Source organism: Martes martes (genome assembly GCF_963455335.1).
Source record: "Martes martes genome assembly, chromosome: X".
NCBI lineage: Eukaryota > Metazoa > Chordata > Mammalia > Carnivora > Mustelidae > Martes > Martes martes.
Window position 1 is genome coordinate 14,383,966 of NC_137897.1, and position 16,497 is coordinate 14,400,462.

General features: G+C 49.8%; 1 protein-coding gene across 3 annotated transcripts in view; it reads right to left on the bottom strand.

Annotated features, from left to right (window-relative positions):
- The window catches only part of SH3KBP1 (SH3 domain containing kinase binding protein 1), a 338,393-nt gene that overhangs the window by 31,285 nt on the left and 290,611 nt on the right, over positions 1-16,497 (bottom strand). The window contains exon 1 of one of the 3 annotated variants that reach the window (XM_080831328.1): positions 70-138. The exons of the other annotated variants lie outside the window; for them this stretch is intronic. The gene's annotated coding sequence lies outside the window, so the exon portion shown is untranslated. Of the gene's footprint in view, positions 1-69; positions 139-16,497 lie in introns of those variants that run through there. 3 annotated transcript variants of the gene reach the window in all.

A 16,497-nucleotide genomic window follows, 5' to 3' on the forward strand; every position in this document is an offset into this window, starting at 1 on the left:
CAGTGGGAGCCAATGACCTATCCAACCGCATGGGCCTCGGTCAGACCGGCCAACAGACTGGATGCCCACCTCTCCAGCACACATTTTCAGAGAGGGCTATTTTAATAATGACTGTTCAGCAATACACCTTCAGCCACTAACCCTCCCGCTGGTACACAGGGTACGACGCGGGGCCTGCTCCCGCCCCATGGCCAAATAAGCACCAGCAAATGATAACCAGAGACTCCCTTTTAAGGAGCAAGGAATTTAGCCAATGCTGCTTGTCAAAGGTCGGCTACTTTTAACCTTGAGAAAAAGGTTTTCTGGCCTGAGTCGGAGGCATCAGCTGGGGTGTTGACAGGCACAAGGGGCTGAGTTTAAGGTCTGGCAGCCTGAAAGCTGGCACTGGGGCCCAGGCCTGTAAAATTAGACGGCTCTTGGGTAGGTGCCCCCATGCCCGTCAGGACACGAGTGACTTCCCTCTGTATCTGGGCAAGGAACAGCCCTGAGAGGTGGGAGCAGGCCTCTGAGAAGAGGAGAGAAACAGTCCACTCGTGCGGAAATAGAAGGTGCCTCCAAATTCCTTCGAAAGGGCAGATCTCTAGACCCTTTCGAGATCTCTAGACCCGAACGAGATTATCTGTGGTCTGTGATGGTTGTGAAAGAGGAAGAGATCCTCACCCATAAAATGAGAGGGAGAAGCCAAGGAGTTGTTCTGGGAAAGCAACAGAAATAGGCCATCTCGTGGCTCTGGGCAGTCACCATGGCTGGAAGCCAAACCACACAATGAGTAGCAGAGTTACTCAAGGCTCGCCTGTCAAATACCCACCATGCAGCGCATATGGAGAGGGCCGTGCCAGGTGGTTCCTACTCTGGAGGGGCTCACGGTCTCCATGGGAGAAACAGACAGACACACACACAGGCCCACACGGCACAGGCTGGACAAGGGAAATGCACACTGAAGTCGTAGGGGACGAAAGGACTGGGTCAGTGCGGGGGATCTGTGTGGTGTGGTCAGGGGCACACAGTGGAGGTGGCCTTGCATCTGGGCCTTGGCGGGAAAGGGAGAAAGGATATATCAGTAAAAGGCATGATTAAGCAAGGACCCCAGGGGAGGTGGGAGTGCCCAGTGCGGCCAGGGTTCCCTGGGCTGAAGCCTGAGGTCCCCGGAGAGCAGTAAGAGCAGAAAGGCAGGCAAAGGTCAGACTGCTGGGCTGAGTACTAGAAGGTTCTGTTTGTCTTGGAGGTAATGAGGGAGGGAAGGACAGCTGAGGAAAGAGACCTATAAACCAGGGGACAAGGGATGGACTTGATAGGGTCAACCCCTGTGTCTCTTCAGTCAAGAAGGGGCGGTGGTCATAGCATTCAGTGTGACTCGCATATCCTTGTGATGGTGGAGAAGACCCAGTGGAGGGAGGTAAGCCCCCGTCAGTCCCCAAACAAACAAGACTGACCTGTGAGTCTTTAAAAGTAAAAGTCTTAAAGTAAGAACTCCGGACCAACAGGGCTGGGCCGAATGGCTTGACCTCCACCGAGAGAAAACACAGCTCTAAAACTGTGGGTGGGTATTGGGAGACTTCCTGGGCTTTTCAGAGCTCGGCTGAAGTACAAGTTCAAGGAGAGCATGGACCACTGCGCTTGGAAGGGGGAAGCAGCTTAAGCTTTAGAGCAGAGCATTTGTTTCCCACCTTAGCCCCACCTCCTGAGGCTGTGGGGCCCCCCAGGCCAGGATACTGTAGCAGACTGGGGGAGGGAGCAGACTCCATCCCCCGGCCACCAAAGGTCAGGTCCCACAAGGCACACTCCTTCGGACAGACCCTCAAGCCAATAGGAGTGGTGAGACTGAGGAAATTTATTTTAAAACATTTTATTGGCAGGGCCCCAGTGGCTACTAATTAGAAGGTAACCTTCTGAATGAAATGTTTTGGGAAATGCACCATTATTAGTAGGAAAGCATTTTCATTTTGAAAACTACTTGAGGACTCCTGATCTTATTATTTTCTAACTACAGAGCTGGAATGCTTTGGTGCTGTCATTCTCCAAACTAACACAACTCAAATTATACCCAGAGCCAGACAGTCCTGTCCTTTTGGGAACATACCAAGGACCAAAACCTATGAGAACACGTGTTCTGTCCAGGGAGAAAGGTCACTTAGGCAACAAAAGTCCAGTGAATTCCACTGGGCTTTTTTTTTTTTTTTTTTTTTTGCCAAGAGGAAAGTTGGTTTGAGGTGACGCCCTGGCGGGATGGCTGGGGACAGAATCTGAGGGCGTGTTGGTGAGAGAAGGAACTTTATGTAGCAGTTAATGATCTGTATCTGAGGACAGCTCAGCTCAGCTGCTTCTGAACATGTGGTTTATTTGTTCATTTTGGTAACTATGAATCTTGGAGCCGCCACTTCCCTCTTTGATTTGACAGCTAGAAGCTTCCAGTCAATTGTGAGCCTATCTTGAATAGACTGTAGAGAATCTGACTGCTCATTACTGTGCTCATCGTATCCTAGGCTGTATTACTTTTCTACCTTTATTTGCCCCCTTATTGTCACTCTCAACTATTTTATTCTTATAGATGCATTTTGGAAAGTTACCACAGAGCCTTTGGGGGAATGGCTCAGGGTAAAGAGAAGTAATTTCTAAGAATAGGGTGTATATCAATAGCATTTAAAATGGGCATCTGCTTTGGCCCAGTTCTGGGAGGCTATGCTAAAGAAATTGTCTGAAATGACCAAATGGGTTTTGGAGATCAGAATGTTTACCACGGTGCTATTTGTAATAAAGAAAAACTGAAACTAGAATCTTTCATAAAGAGGGCAACAGGTGAATAACCTATATTTGATGGACTTTTATATAGCCATGAAAATGATATTTAGAAACACATGACAGGAAGGACAAAGGCTGGTGTGACAGTGGCAAAGGACAGAGACAAATTAAAAGTGACCTACTCTCTATGTACATACACCCACAAGCCCTGCTTAGGTATTAGGAAGAAGGATCATTATTTCTTTCTAAGACTGGAAGAATATTTATGGTGACTCTTCCAGTGTGATGGCTGACTGCTAGTACCCAGCTCAGCCCCTGGCACACGACAGAGGCTCAAAAACACCTGTGGAATTCATAAGCATTTGCCTTTGTCCTCAAAGGGGAATGCATCAGGTATGTGTTACAACAGATGCAACTCCCCCCACCCCCCAAAAGCTGGAGGATATTCAGTATGATCCTCACTATGTAAAACCAATGAAAAACAAATCAAATCACACGTAGGGAAAAAGATGGGAAAGAAACAGTCCAAAATGTTATCAGTAGTTATCTCTGGGATAAGACTATAGGTAAATGGGGCGCCTGGGTGGCTCAGTGGGTTAAGCCTCGGCCTTCGGCTCAGGTCATGATCTCGGGGTCCTGGGATCGAGCCCCGCATCGGGCTCTCTGCTCAGCGGGGAGCCTGCTTCCTCCCCCGTCTCTCTCTGTGCCTGCTTCTCTGCCTACTTGTGACCACTGTCTGTCAAATAAATGAATAAAATCTTAAAAAAAAAAGACTATAGGTAAAATTTTTCCTTCATTAAAGTTCACTTTTTAAAATTTTTTTTATTTTTTATATATTTTTGTTTATTTATTTATTTGACACAGAGAGAGATCACAAGTAGGCAGAGAGGCAGGCAGGAAGCAGGCTCCCTGCTGAGCAGAGAGCCCGATGTGGGGCTCGATCCCAGGACCCTGAGATCATGACCTGAGCTGAAGGCAGAGGCTTTAACCCACTGAGCCACCCAGGCGCCCCTAAAGTTCACTTTTAACAACAGAGACTCATACAATTCAGGCAGCTTATGTTCCCTCTCCTTTCTCCCCAATGGTATTGCCAAGGACAACTGATTGCCAAGACAAGAGATGGTCTGGCCCTTGCCTACAAACCCTCCTTAAAGAACCTCCCCGACCACAGGTGCCCCTGTGATCACCTGGGCCCACACCTGGAGCTCACCTGGGAACCAGGTGAGGGTGTGTGGAGTTCCAAATCCTAGACCAAGAGGCCCAAGCCTTGAGGGACCACCTGAGGAAAGAGGAAGTACCATCGCCAAGCGACCTGTCCCCAGATGCTAAATAAATATCCAGGGGCATTCTGACAAGAAGGAACTGAGGATCCCCCCATCTTTCTGAGCCCTGATCCCACATGTCAAGAGCCAGACACAGGCTTTCGGCTGAAATTATCCTCTATCCAGGGCCAGAAGCAAGCCTATTTTGAAAACACAGTAGGTGTCGTTTAAAAAAGGTTCTGATCCTTCCAAGTAAGGAAGCTGCAGCTGGTGTTTTGACAGTGTTCAGACTGTGGGTGTGGAAGCATTTTACAATGTCTATTTGTAAATGCTTTTCACTGTATTTATAGACTCTTACAATAATGCTAATGAATTTGAGTTCTGAAAAATACCAGAATTTCTTAAATTCTCCAAAGCACACGCTTGGAGTAGCTGACACCCAATGAGGCTGCAGCCCTCGATGGTTGGTCTCTGCTCTCCTCCAGTCTGCCCAACACATGGGTACCATTTTGGCAAAAAGGATGTTACTAAATTCAATGAGAAAAGAAAAATCTGATCCTTTTGGAATTTACTAGCTCCTGAGAGGGTTTATGTATGGTGAGTTTCTATGCCGTCAGCTGTTGAATAAAAAGAGAAAATAAAAGAAAGCAGGCATATCCCCATATAGCCAAAGATACCAGAACAAGATTGCCCTTACTCCTTTCTGATCTTTAAATCAAAACAATGCTATCGTCTTGTATTTTTCTCAGCAGTTTTGGTTATGGACCCTTGAAACGCCGGACTTGAACAGGCAACCAGCGCGAGGTCTCCTTGCTCTACTGGACAGGGAACCTGAACTGCAGACGACGGGGGGACTAGCTCAAGGACACTGGCAGGAGTAAGTGGAACCCACAATCACGCAGAAGTAAGAGCCGCAGCTACTGCCTACTGAATGCCTATCCTGAGCCAGGCACCAGGATAAACTCCTTTTGTCCGTTATTCAATTTTCACATCCGTCCCTTTGAGTATCTGCTCTGCATGGTGGACACGGAGCCACACCGCCCAGAACCCCCTTTGGTAAAGGGCTGGTTGCCCCTGCCGCTGGGGGTGCTGTTGTCCTCTCCAGGGACCACCTCAGTTACAGAGAGCCTCCTCGGCCAAGGCATGTCCTTTCTAGGGCAGCCCACACTCCACAGTATAAAAATCTTGGCCAGATCAGCCCAACACAGGACGACTGGGACAGGCCATGTCAGCCCCTCCCTGTGGAGTCGGCCAGGGCCTCGGTGAGCCGTTATCACAACTTGACTTCTCCCTCGGCCCAACGCTGCTCCCTGCTCCCTTCCATGGGCACTAAACCCTAAACAGAGCTGGCATACGAAATGCTGCCTCGGGGCCTGCTTCCCGAAGATCCCCACCTGTGATGCCCTTTATTTTCATTACACAGATCAGGAAACGGAGGCTCAGTGACATGAAGTCACTAGCTAACAAAAGGTCACTAAAGTAGGGCCTAGATTTGAACCTATTCACTTTGACTCCAGAGCCCATGCTCTTGACCACTTCTCAAAGCTGCTTCCCTCAGTCTCTGGTCATGGGGATGGTGAGTCATCGAGAAGGCTGGGCAGCCTGTGTCAATGCAGCTCACTGCCAGCTGGGTAAATCGCCTTTGCTCCCCAAGTTAAAAAAGGATTCCTAATAAACAAGAATCACACACTCAACCAGCCCACAGGTGCCCACTCCGGCTGCTCAGACCCAAGACAGGAGACAGGGCGTGTACAGTTGGAAATGTGGAAGACGCGCCATGGGCATCCCTGGAGAACATGAGCTCGGCCAGTGGCATGGCCCAATTTAGCCCAAGTTGGGACAGTTAAGCCAAGACATGTGGTCTGGAAAAGGTGTTGAAGCACGCAGGAAGCCGAGGCAAGCAAATCAGCAAATAAATAAACAGACGGCAGGACTAACAGCAGGCATCAAATGCCACACCCGAGAGACCCAAGACCCTTTTGGAGGTGAGTGGGGCTGAAGGGGAAAAGAGGGAATCCGCAGATCCCCACTGAAGGAAAATCTCGAGTCCAGGTGAGGACTCTTTCTGGCAGACCTCCTGCCCACTCTCGGAAGGATCTATTACCTTGATGTAAATGTTTGGGCTCTAACTGCTTAAAAATTGTTATAGGGCAAAGAAAAAGCTGAGAAGGAAAGGAAAGGAGAGGAAACAGAAATGGCCTGTCCTCATGCTCAGGAAACCGAGGCGCACCCTGTAAGTCCTGCTTTGTTTCCAGCTTTCATCCCACTCGGGAGGTGTCAACACATTTGGGTGGTGGCAGATGTCAATGTAAAGATCATAGAGAAATGACGTGAGTTACGCTGTCTTCTTTCTTGTTCCAACTACACAGCCTTGTTTTATCCCCCCTTCTAATGTGAAACTACCCCACTTGACTGTGTACCCCCCTCGTCCTGGTCCAAATGTGCACCAAGGAAGTGAGGCCAAAGGAAGTGATCGCTCCCTGCCCGCCTGCTCGTGACATCGCACACTTAGGCTCTGAACGCTAAAACTGGGTATGTGTTGCCCAGATCAAGCCCCTATTTTACTACAGACAAGGGTCTTTGCTCCAAGGACAGCAGTTAGGTACCCGAGGCCACACAGCTAATTAGTGGCAGAGCTGAAACCAGATGGGTGCTTCTTGACATCCGGTCCGATCTTCGCCCACCACACTTGGGATGGCAATAAACAAATGCGCATCTGCATACACATGCTTTATGCTTCTAGAGATTCTCTCCTATCTCCAATAAGCAACTGTAAGAGGACTCTACCCATCTGTAAAGGTAGCAGATGTGAAGCCAGTCCTTTAGGAGAGTTCCGCCCTGGGATGTTACTGCCCCGGGGAGGTAGAATCCTTCTGTTGGGAAAGGACAAAATTGTAACAGCGGTAAGCCCAGTTTCGTTCAGTCATCAGAGGGAGGGCAGGAGGAGTCGCCCTCCGCTTTCTGAGAAATAAGGGTCCAAAGGTGCTGCTGATATCTGCGGGTCCCTACATACCCACCTGGCGGCCAAAGACGTCCCAGGAATCACCAGCACTTTCGACTGGAACCAGAGCGGTTTTGCTGGCAGCTCTCCCTTTGCACTGCATCCTTGTTTGGATGCGTACAAACAAGCTTAGCTATTTATAGGTGGTGAAGACGTGGAAGGTGATGGGACATTGCCCACTTAATTCGCCTCCAAATTTCTGTGCTCTGTGCAGACTTTGCAAGTGTGTGTGGGAACAGGCCTCTCTCCTGAGCCCATCCAGAGCACAAACCCACAACTCCCCAAAGGCAAAAGGAGGAGGACCTAGCAGCTTTCATCTGCAAACCCACAGCTGGGCATCTCAGAGGGGCAAGGGGCTTTAAAGATGCCAAGAAGAGGGGGAACTCATCTTCACCCAACTCAGAAAAGTTTGTGAGGTGCCGCTGGAGGGAATGTGTTCAAAGAAATAGCCCATGGAAGAAAGCATTGTATGACCCAACCAGTACTGGGCCCGTGTGAGGCATTCGGTCTCCCACTGGTCCCTTGCCTGATCTGGACCATCACTGGCAGAACCATCAGTGTGCGTCAAGGCCCAAGGCCTCTGGGCTGGGGCTAAAATCCCATCGTTGCTGTTGGTTCTCACAGCAAGAAAGAAAAGTCATTTTAGGGGTGGGTGGAAGGAAGAGAGAAGGGTAGACATACACATGAAATGAGGTCCGCAAAGACTGCAGAGGTCCCTACAGTGTGAAAGGTCTTATCCCCTGTGCCCTATGGGAGTCCTCTGGTCCATAAATTATCTCCCCCTCCCTCCGTCATGGCCTTCCCTGAGTCCTGACTTCCTCTGAATCTCTAGCTGCTTCTGGGGGAGGTTGCTCATGCTTCCATACCCTAGAGACCTCTTGGGGTGCTGTCTGAGAGTGTCCATGCTTCCTCCCTCCCTCAGGGCTATAGCACATGACCTGCCTGTCACCACGTGGAAGGCCCTCTCCCACCGAGGTCACCCAGGGAGCATCTCAAGGGAGGAAGAGAAGCACACACGGATTTGGTGGGTGCCTCTCAAATGCCAGGCAGAGAGTCAGGGGCCTGAAGTGCAGCAGCTTGCTTAAATTTGCACACCTGGGCAAGGCGGGCCTCATTCTACCACTGGAAACCGAGAGGCGGAGAGGTGCGCACCTTGCCCAAAGTCACCAGGTAGGGAAGTAGAGGCATGGGCTGTCCGTCCTGCTGTGCCAGCTCCAAAGCAATGGGTGGGCAGGAGCCATGCCTAGCCTGGTTACCACAGTTAACTACCCCCTAGAAGAAGGCCCGGCCAGAAATATAGGTACTTGATGAATATCTGTAAAGGATGGTCACACACACACACACACACACACACACACACACACACACACACACCCTCGCTCATCACTGCATCCATCTACAAGCCCCCACTTTTCATCTTTTTTCCATAGCCAAGTTTCTCACAAGCCAAGTCTACATAAGCTTGGCCACCTGCCCATTCTCTGTTCAATTCGCGCCAGCTCTGGCTCTGGCTACCAACCACTGTATAGAAACTCCTGGACTGGGAGTGCCAGGGCCAACACTAGTGACCAAAGCTTGTGGATGCCCTTCAGTCTCCCGGGTGCACCTACGGTGGGGTTCTCACAGCGTGGTCAGCTAACCTCCAGCAGCAGCAGCAGCAGCACTGGGAGCTTGCTAGAAATGCAGGTTTTCAGGCCTTAACCCAGATCTAGTGAACTGGACACTTTGGGGAATAGCGATCTATGTTTTAACCAGCTTCCAGGTGATTCCAGTACACACTCGGGTGTGAGACCCACCCGTCTCCAGTTGTTCCCTATTCCTTTCTCCTGGATTCCATGACATCCTACACTATCTACCCTTTTTGAAGGCTCCTCATTCTTCCTCCACCCTATAAATAATATTGGCTCCACTCTCTCCTCTTCTCCCTCTGTAATCTCTTGGAGGGACCATTCCGCACTTGGAATTACCATCCATGAGCCAATGACACGCACCTCTGTAACTACCAGCCAAGACCTCTCTCTTAAATTCTCCAAAGACATGGCTGGGTCCTGATTTGGGGAAAGGAAGGGAAACACTCAAACACCACGTGATGCACCACTAAGACTGTTTGAAAGGTATTTTGAATACTTGAGTAGTCCAAACTCAATGGCCACGGTCGCCAAACTGAGGAAAGAACCAAGATGCCCTTCAATGGACGAATGGATAAGGAAGATGTGGTCCATATACACTATGGAGTATTATGCCTCCATCAGAAAGGACGAATACCCAACTTTTGTAGCAACATGGACGGGACTGGAAGAGATTATGCTGAGTGAAATAAGTCAAGCAGAGAGAGCCAAGTATCATATGGTTTCACTTATTTGTGGAGCATAACAAATAACATGGAGGACATGGGGAGATGGAGAGGAGAAAGGAGTTGAGGGAAATTGGAAGGGGAGGTGAACCATGAGAGACTATGGACTCCGAAAAACAATCTGAGGGTTTTGGAGGGGCGGGGGGTGGGAGGTTGGGGGAGCCAGGTGGTGGGTATTGGGGAGGGCACGTATTGCATGGAGCACTGGGTGTGGTGCAAAAACAATGAATACTGTTACGCTGAAAAGAAATAAAAAAAAAAGTGAAGGAGAAATAAAAACTTAGACAAACAAACAAAAATGATGGTCAAAGCACCCAAATGCTTAAGAACCCCAAACGCTTGCACTAGCTACCTTTTTCTTCCTCCTTTTTGATTGATTGATGGATTGGTTTATACTCAGTAAGAGTGAAGAGGTGGGGGGGCGGGGGGGCCACACCCCTCACAGAGCCATTGAGACCCGGAAGCTTATTTCCTGTTCAGTTGTAACCCCAGGGGCTGGAGCAGCCAGGCTGCCCGTGTAAATCTAAAGAAAAATGAACTTCCGTGTGGGTAAATTGGTCTCAAGAGAGACATCTGCCCTTCCCCAAGCACCGAGTTGATGCTTGGCATATAAATGTTTACTTAATCTTTGCCTCCAGCTCAAATGTCTCAGAGCTCCGCAGCCTCTTATCTCCCGGTGTGTCTCTGAAATCCAGCTTCCATCTTCATTACAAGTAAAAGCCTTGCAGTCCCACTGTCCTTCCCACTGGATATGGCCTTTCAGTTTCTGTGGTGGAGCCTTCAACCCTTACCAGGAAAAGTACCTCATGGGTTGACATTTTTTTTTTTTTAAGATTTTATTTACTTGACAGACAGAGATCACAAGTAGGCAGAGAGGCAGGCAGAGAAAGGAGGAAGCAGGCTCCCCACTGAGCAGAGAGCCCGATGTGGGCTCGATCCCAGGACCCTGGGATCATGACCCGAGCCGAAGGCAGAGGCTTTAATCCACTGAGCCACCCAGGTGCCCCTCATGGGTTGACATTTAAAGCGATAGCCGTCTCTGAGTGGCACAAGTCTGGGAAGTCACCAGGTCTCCTGCACGCAGCCTGGTGTCCGAGACCCAAATGTCCACCTTCTCACCGAGATCCCTCCTCCGACACATGCTTCCACATCTGAAGTCAAGGCATGGTGCCCTCCGGGATGCTTGAGCCACGGTACCAACGCCCCCACATCTAGCACCTCCTCTCTGAACGGCCAACCAACACCCTGATCATGAAATCTTTCTAATCACTGGCCGTCTTCAACTCCCAGAATACACCGACGTTTATCTGGGAGGCACTGGCTTCTAGAACGTCAGCCTCACCTTACTTTGGCTCTTGCCATCTTCCTGAGTCTATGACAGCCACCAATGCCAGCCCCGCCTTCCCCTGGTCCCTTCACTTATGACCTTCATTCACGTTCAGTCACCCAGATTCGTGGCTCCTCTCTCCGTGGTTAAGTTCATCTTCAGATCTACTGTACCTCTGAAGCTGTGAGCACACACCTCCCCTTTCTGACCAACATCTCCTGTTCTTCCGGCTATCAGCTTTTCCTACTCCATGCTCGCTCACTTCTCCTCCTCCCGATGACTTTCAGCTTCACTTTCTGCCCCTCCAGCCCAGACCTCCTGTCTACCACTCGGGGCCTCTGGAGCACCGGCCCTGCCATCCCCCACCCTGCCAGTCACCTGCCCCCTCTACTTGGAGAGCACACGCTGCTCCGTGCTGTCCACGGGAGAGCAGACACCAGCCAAAACTCCCCGGCAAATTGGAACAAAGGTTCTGTTCCAGCTTCCCTGCTATTTGGAAGAAAATGAAAAAATATTACAAATTGGGGTACTTATGTTTGGGAGGATTAACAGACATGTTCTAGCCTGCTTCTACCTCTTTCCCTATTGGGTTTATTCTTTTTTTTTTTTTTTTAGATTTTATTTATTTATTTGACAGACCGAGATCACAAGTAGGCAGAGAGGCAGGCAGAGAGAGAGGGGGAAGCAGGCTCCCTGCTGAGCAGAGAGCCCGACTCGGGGCTTGATCCCAGGACCCTGGGATCATGACCTGAGCTGAAGGCACAGGCTTTAACCCACTGAGCCACCCAGGTGCCCCGGGTTTATTCTTTTGAAGTCCCACACCTGTCCTGCCCCTCAGGTTTCTGGCTCACTGCCCCCCACTGCATAGAATTACTAGAGCTCAGAGCAACCTGCTTCCCTCCAGCATTTCCTTGGATTTCTTTTTCCTTTTTTTTTTCTTTTGGACCATCTCCCAAGTTCCAGGACCCCCTTTTACAGGGCTCAAGTTTATTACATCAATAATACACATTATTGGACATATAATGTCACATGTTCATGTGTGTGTGTATACACACATACAAAAAGGTTTAGGTACGTTCTGTCGATTGAAACATTTTTATGATCAAATATCAAAACAAGTGAGAAGGCTCTATACTTTTGAGCCTCCATTTTCTCAAGTGTGAAAATATGGGTGGACAGAATGCTTGTCCCACCACCACCGCCTTGGAAGCACAGCGGGCTGGACGAGACGAGCACTCTGGCTTTGCACACTGGGAAGTAATAATGAACACATTGCCAAGGTGCAGACCTTCAAATGAAGGAGGCACTTAGGGCCTAGTAGAATCTCCTCTCATCATTCAGTTTTTTTTTTAAGAGATAGGGAGGCAGGAGAAGGAGCAGAGGGACAGAGAGTATCTTAAGCAGGCTCCACGCCCAGGGCAGAGCTTGAAGTGGGGCTTGATCTCAATGCGGGGCTCGATGTCGATGTGGGGCTCGATCCCATGACCCTAAGGTTGTGATCTGAGTTGAAATCAAGAGTCAGACACTTAAATGACTGAACCATCCAGGCACTCCCATCATTCAATTTTTAAATCAACTCTGGTACTAATTTTTTTTTAACAGTCTTTTTTTTTTTTCCTGTTATGATTCCATCTTAACTTACTTTCTGGAAATTGGAAGAATATTCTTACCAGTGGGTAAGTATGTTAATGGCATGCTTCCACTTGCTCAGGCTGGACACAAAACTGCGCAAGGGCGTCATTCTACTTTTCCCACATGTGGTTCCTGGAAACCGACCTGCGGCTGAGCCCCAGGACTAGAGAAATCCAGAACAGTGCCTTGCACACAGTGGCCCCTCAATACATTTCTGTTAAACATATGTATCCAAAAATGACTCCCCTCTTCTTAAACTTGTGCATTTCTTCATTCTAAAAGATACTACTTCCTATTTAAATGGAAAGAAACCAATCTCTCCTGGAAGCCACGTTTGGCAGGAGGTTTCTGGCTGGCGAGAACAAATAATGACCGTGTGTCCATGTGTTCAATTCTCCATCCACCATCCAGTCGGGCAAATCCTAGAGAGGATTTGGCTTCCTGCAGTAGATAATACTTTCTCTTTGGAGGACCCATGACACAAAACTGTCTGAGCGCTGCTAACATTCCTACCTCAACCAATTGGGCGGAACAAAACCAAGTTCATAAACCGATACAAGGGCTGGTTGTCCAATGTAACTGCTTAGCAAAAAATATGAAATGGCAAGACACTGAGAAATAGTAAGCCTTTTTGGGATCTTCTTCAATTTTGTAATGTTGGAATCCATGGCACGCTAGGTACAGAACATGGGACCCACATGGTGCAGAGCTCGTACAGGGCCTGGGAAGGATGACGGGAGAGGCAAAAGTGAACAAAATGTCAGCACTGGCACCTCCCTGCCTTTGTAGGAACCATGGCATTCAACAAGTGTGTTAAATGAGCCACTACCATATGCTCAACCCTGTAGAGCATGTGGAGATGACAAAACACACTCCTGATCTGCTTTAAATCTGGTAAAGGAGTCCGGGGGTGTGAGCATCCCAAGTGGCACAGCATGGGGCCCCACACTAGGCTAAACACGGGGTGTCAGGCTTTTGGAAGAGAGAGCAATCCTGAGACATAAGGGAAGGCTTCCAGAAGCTGGGTGTGCTAAGTGGGCTCTGAAATCGGGGAGCATTAACAGGTGCATGAGAGGCAGCCAGGGAAGGGGAGGGCACTGTCAAAAACTTGGGATAATCGAGACCAGGGGTTCTCGAAGTGTGGACATATGCCAGCAGCATGGAGATTACAACCTGGGAGCTTGATGGAAATGTAAGTTCCCAGGCCCAACCTGAGAACTACCAAGTCAGCAATGGTGTGGGCGGGGCCCAGCGAGCTGTTTGAACATGGTCTCCAGGTGATTCTGACCCACACTCGAAATTGAGAGCCTGCTCTAACCACCATGTTAGAGTAGGCACTGGGCTCCCTTCAGCCGGCTGAGCAAGTGGCCAAAGGAGGTATTGGTTTCCCAAATGCTCCCAGCCTTGCCTACGTCTGCCACTTCCTAGGATTGTCAGGAAGGAAGCCAGGGCCTCTCCTCCCTTGTCCCGTTTCTGCAAACCCTGTGCCCTGAGGGCTGGGCCACCATGGGCTAAGTGGCAGACCACCCAGGTGAAGAAGAGTTACATCTCCCACTGGCTTATATACACAGCCCTCCTCATGCGTCTTCCCCAGCGAGCCATACCTCTAATGGACAAGTGGTTGATGGGAGAGCGGGAGGTGGAGAACAGCTACACAGAGGAGAGATGCGAAGGGGGCTTCTGGGAATCCAGAAGGTCCCAGTCACAATTCACTTTCCCCTTGCATTCAGGTCCAACTGGGGCCTCACAAAGCCTGTACCTATCCCACAATGAGACGGTTGAGAACAACCTTTGAAGGCAAAGAAGCCATTGGAATTGCACTTCTCTTCAGATCAGATTAGAACAACAGGAATATTCTGGAAATTGTTACTGACTTCAGGGAAATGACTATAGCCCCTGGAAGACTAACAGAATTTGGCAGAGCGTGCCTTCCCTTCCCCTTTCACCCACCAGAAAGAGATGCACAACCTTTGCTCTCCAGTCTCTCTGTGTAGCTCATATTTTCTTCAGAAGCACTTTGGTTTACGTAACTGTTTTCTTCTGGAGTGCCAGCTGCTGGGCCAGCCATGCTACTGAGCCCTGGGCTGAGGTCCCCGGGGTGGTCACATGGCCCTGTATTGTGCATATGCACACAGGCTTCTATCTGTCAGCGGAAGAAGGCATGACATGTAGGCCCTGACCCGCTCAACAGTGGCCCTGGTCCCATGAGTCTCCCCATGGGCCATCACATGGGGGCAGTAGTTTGGGCCTTGGGAGCTGTTCACAGAACGATGTGGGCGAGCCAGCTGCCACTCCGATGGGTCCGCCCACACTGAGGTCACTGGCTGCGTGTTCAGCTGGGGAGCTGGCCTCCCACGCTTGGGCCATCGTGTGCCCACCACAGCCGGCGGAGCTTCTGACGTGGCTCAGCCACTCACAGAGCTACCTGCCCCTACATCTGGGCAAGGGCGGTGGCGGGGTTTGTATTAAGAGTCAATGGGTCCTGCTACCACATGGATGAACCTTGGGGCCGGCCATCAGGGTAAGTGAAATCAGCCAGTCATAAACAGACAGATGCTATGTGGTTCCACTTACATGAGGTATCTAGAGGAATCAAATTCACAGATGTAGAAAGCACAGTTGGCCCTTGAACAACACTGGTTTCAACTGTGTGGGTCCATTTAATACGTGGATTTTCTTCAATGAATATAGGCCAGTACTGCAAAATCTAATTTCTCTTCCTTATGATTGTCTTAATAATGTTTTCTTTTCTCTAGCCGACTTTATTGTAAGAATACAGTCTATAATACATAGAACATATAAACTATGTGTTAATCGACTCTTTACATTGGTAAAGCTTCTGGTCAACAGTAGGCTATTAGCAGTGAAACTTCGGGGGGGGGCACAGTTGTACATGGATTTTCAACTGCATGGGGGTCAGTGCCCCTAACCCTGCGTATTCAAAGGTCAACTGTACACTGGTCGTTGGCAGGGGCTGGGAGAGAGGGAAGGGGAGTTGGTGCTTAATGGGTACAGAGTTTCAGTTCTGCAAGATGAAAAGAGGTCTGTGGATGGATGTGGGTGTTTGCCCCACAATGCAGATGTCCCTGATGTCACAGAACTGCACACTGACCAATGGCTATGGAGGTCAATTTTATGTCACGTGTATTTACCACAATTTAAACCTTGTTTCCTAAGAAGTAAACAAGCCCCACATTGGGTGTAGAGATTACTTAAAAATTAAATCTTAAAAAAAGTAAGAATGACAATGGAACTAACGTTGATTCACAAGCATGGGGTTGCACACCTGGGGATTGTCATGTTCCATCCTTTTGTCTGCATTCCATTATCATCCCCAATTTATAGGCAGAAAAAGTAAGGTCTCGGAGAGGGGCAGTGACATGCCAAGGCCCGCCCACCTACGAGGCAAGATGAGATGCAAACCAGGAAGCCTGCTGACTCCAGCCCGAGGGCGCTGAAGCCCCCTGCGACTCTGCGACACTGTGACTCTGCGACTCTGTGACCCTGCGACACAAACTTGGCTCAGAAGAACAAAAGTCTGGTGAGTGACTGTGTGCCGACAGGTACATGGAAAGACCTCCAGGCCAACAGCTTGCTCTGCTGTATGACACCAACACACATAATACACACGTACTAGGAGAAAGTTCTGGCAGCTAACTCGGGGAACGAACACAACACTTCTTTGCTCTGTGGTGGGCAGCTCAGGCCCGGGAGCACAATATCCAGCTCTGACTCCCCATTCCCGACCCGTGCGCCCAGCCAGCCAGCAAACAAATGCGAGTTGTGCCAGGCACGCCTCAGAACCGCTGCCTGAACAAAGCATGTCCCTTGCCTTTGAGGGTCTCACAGTTCGGAGACACGTACACTAAGACAAGATTCGCCAATGCCGGGTCCTCGGTGCCACAACAGGGCTGCGCAGTCCAGGGCCGGGGGAGCCTGGGGCTGGGGCAAGAGGCACCGCAGAGCCCGGAGAGGGTCAGGGCATGGAGCTCCCAGCGAGAGGTGCGCACCCGAGGCCAGGGGGACATCCAGGGATGACGGGGGTTGTGATACCCACATTTCCAGTCTGAAGGGCGGCTGGCACGCCCTCAAAAAGCTCAGGGAAAATCCCTCCGTGTGAGTGGAGCCTACATGCAGGATACCTGATTCCCATCTGCTCAGCCTAAAACCCTCACTGTGCCTC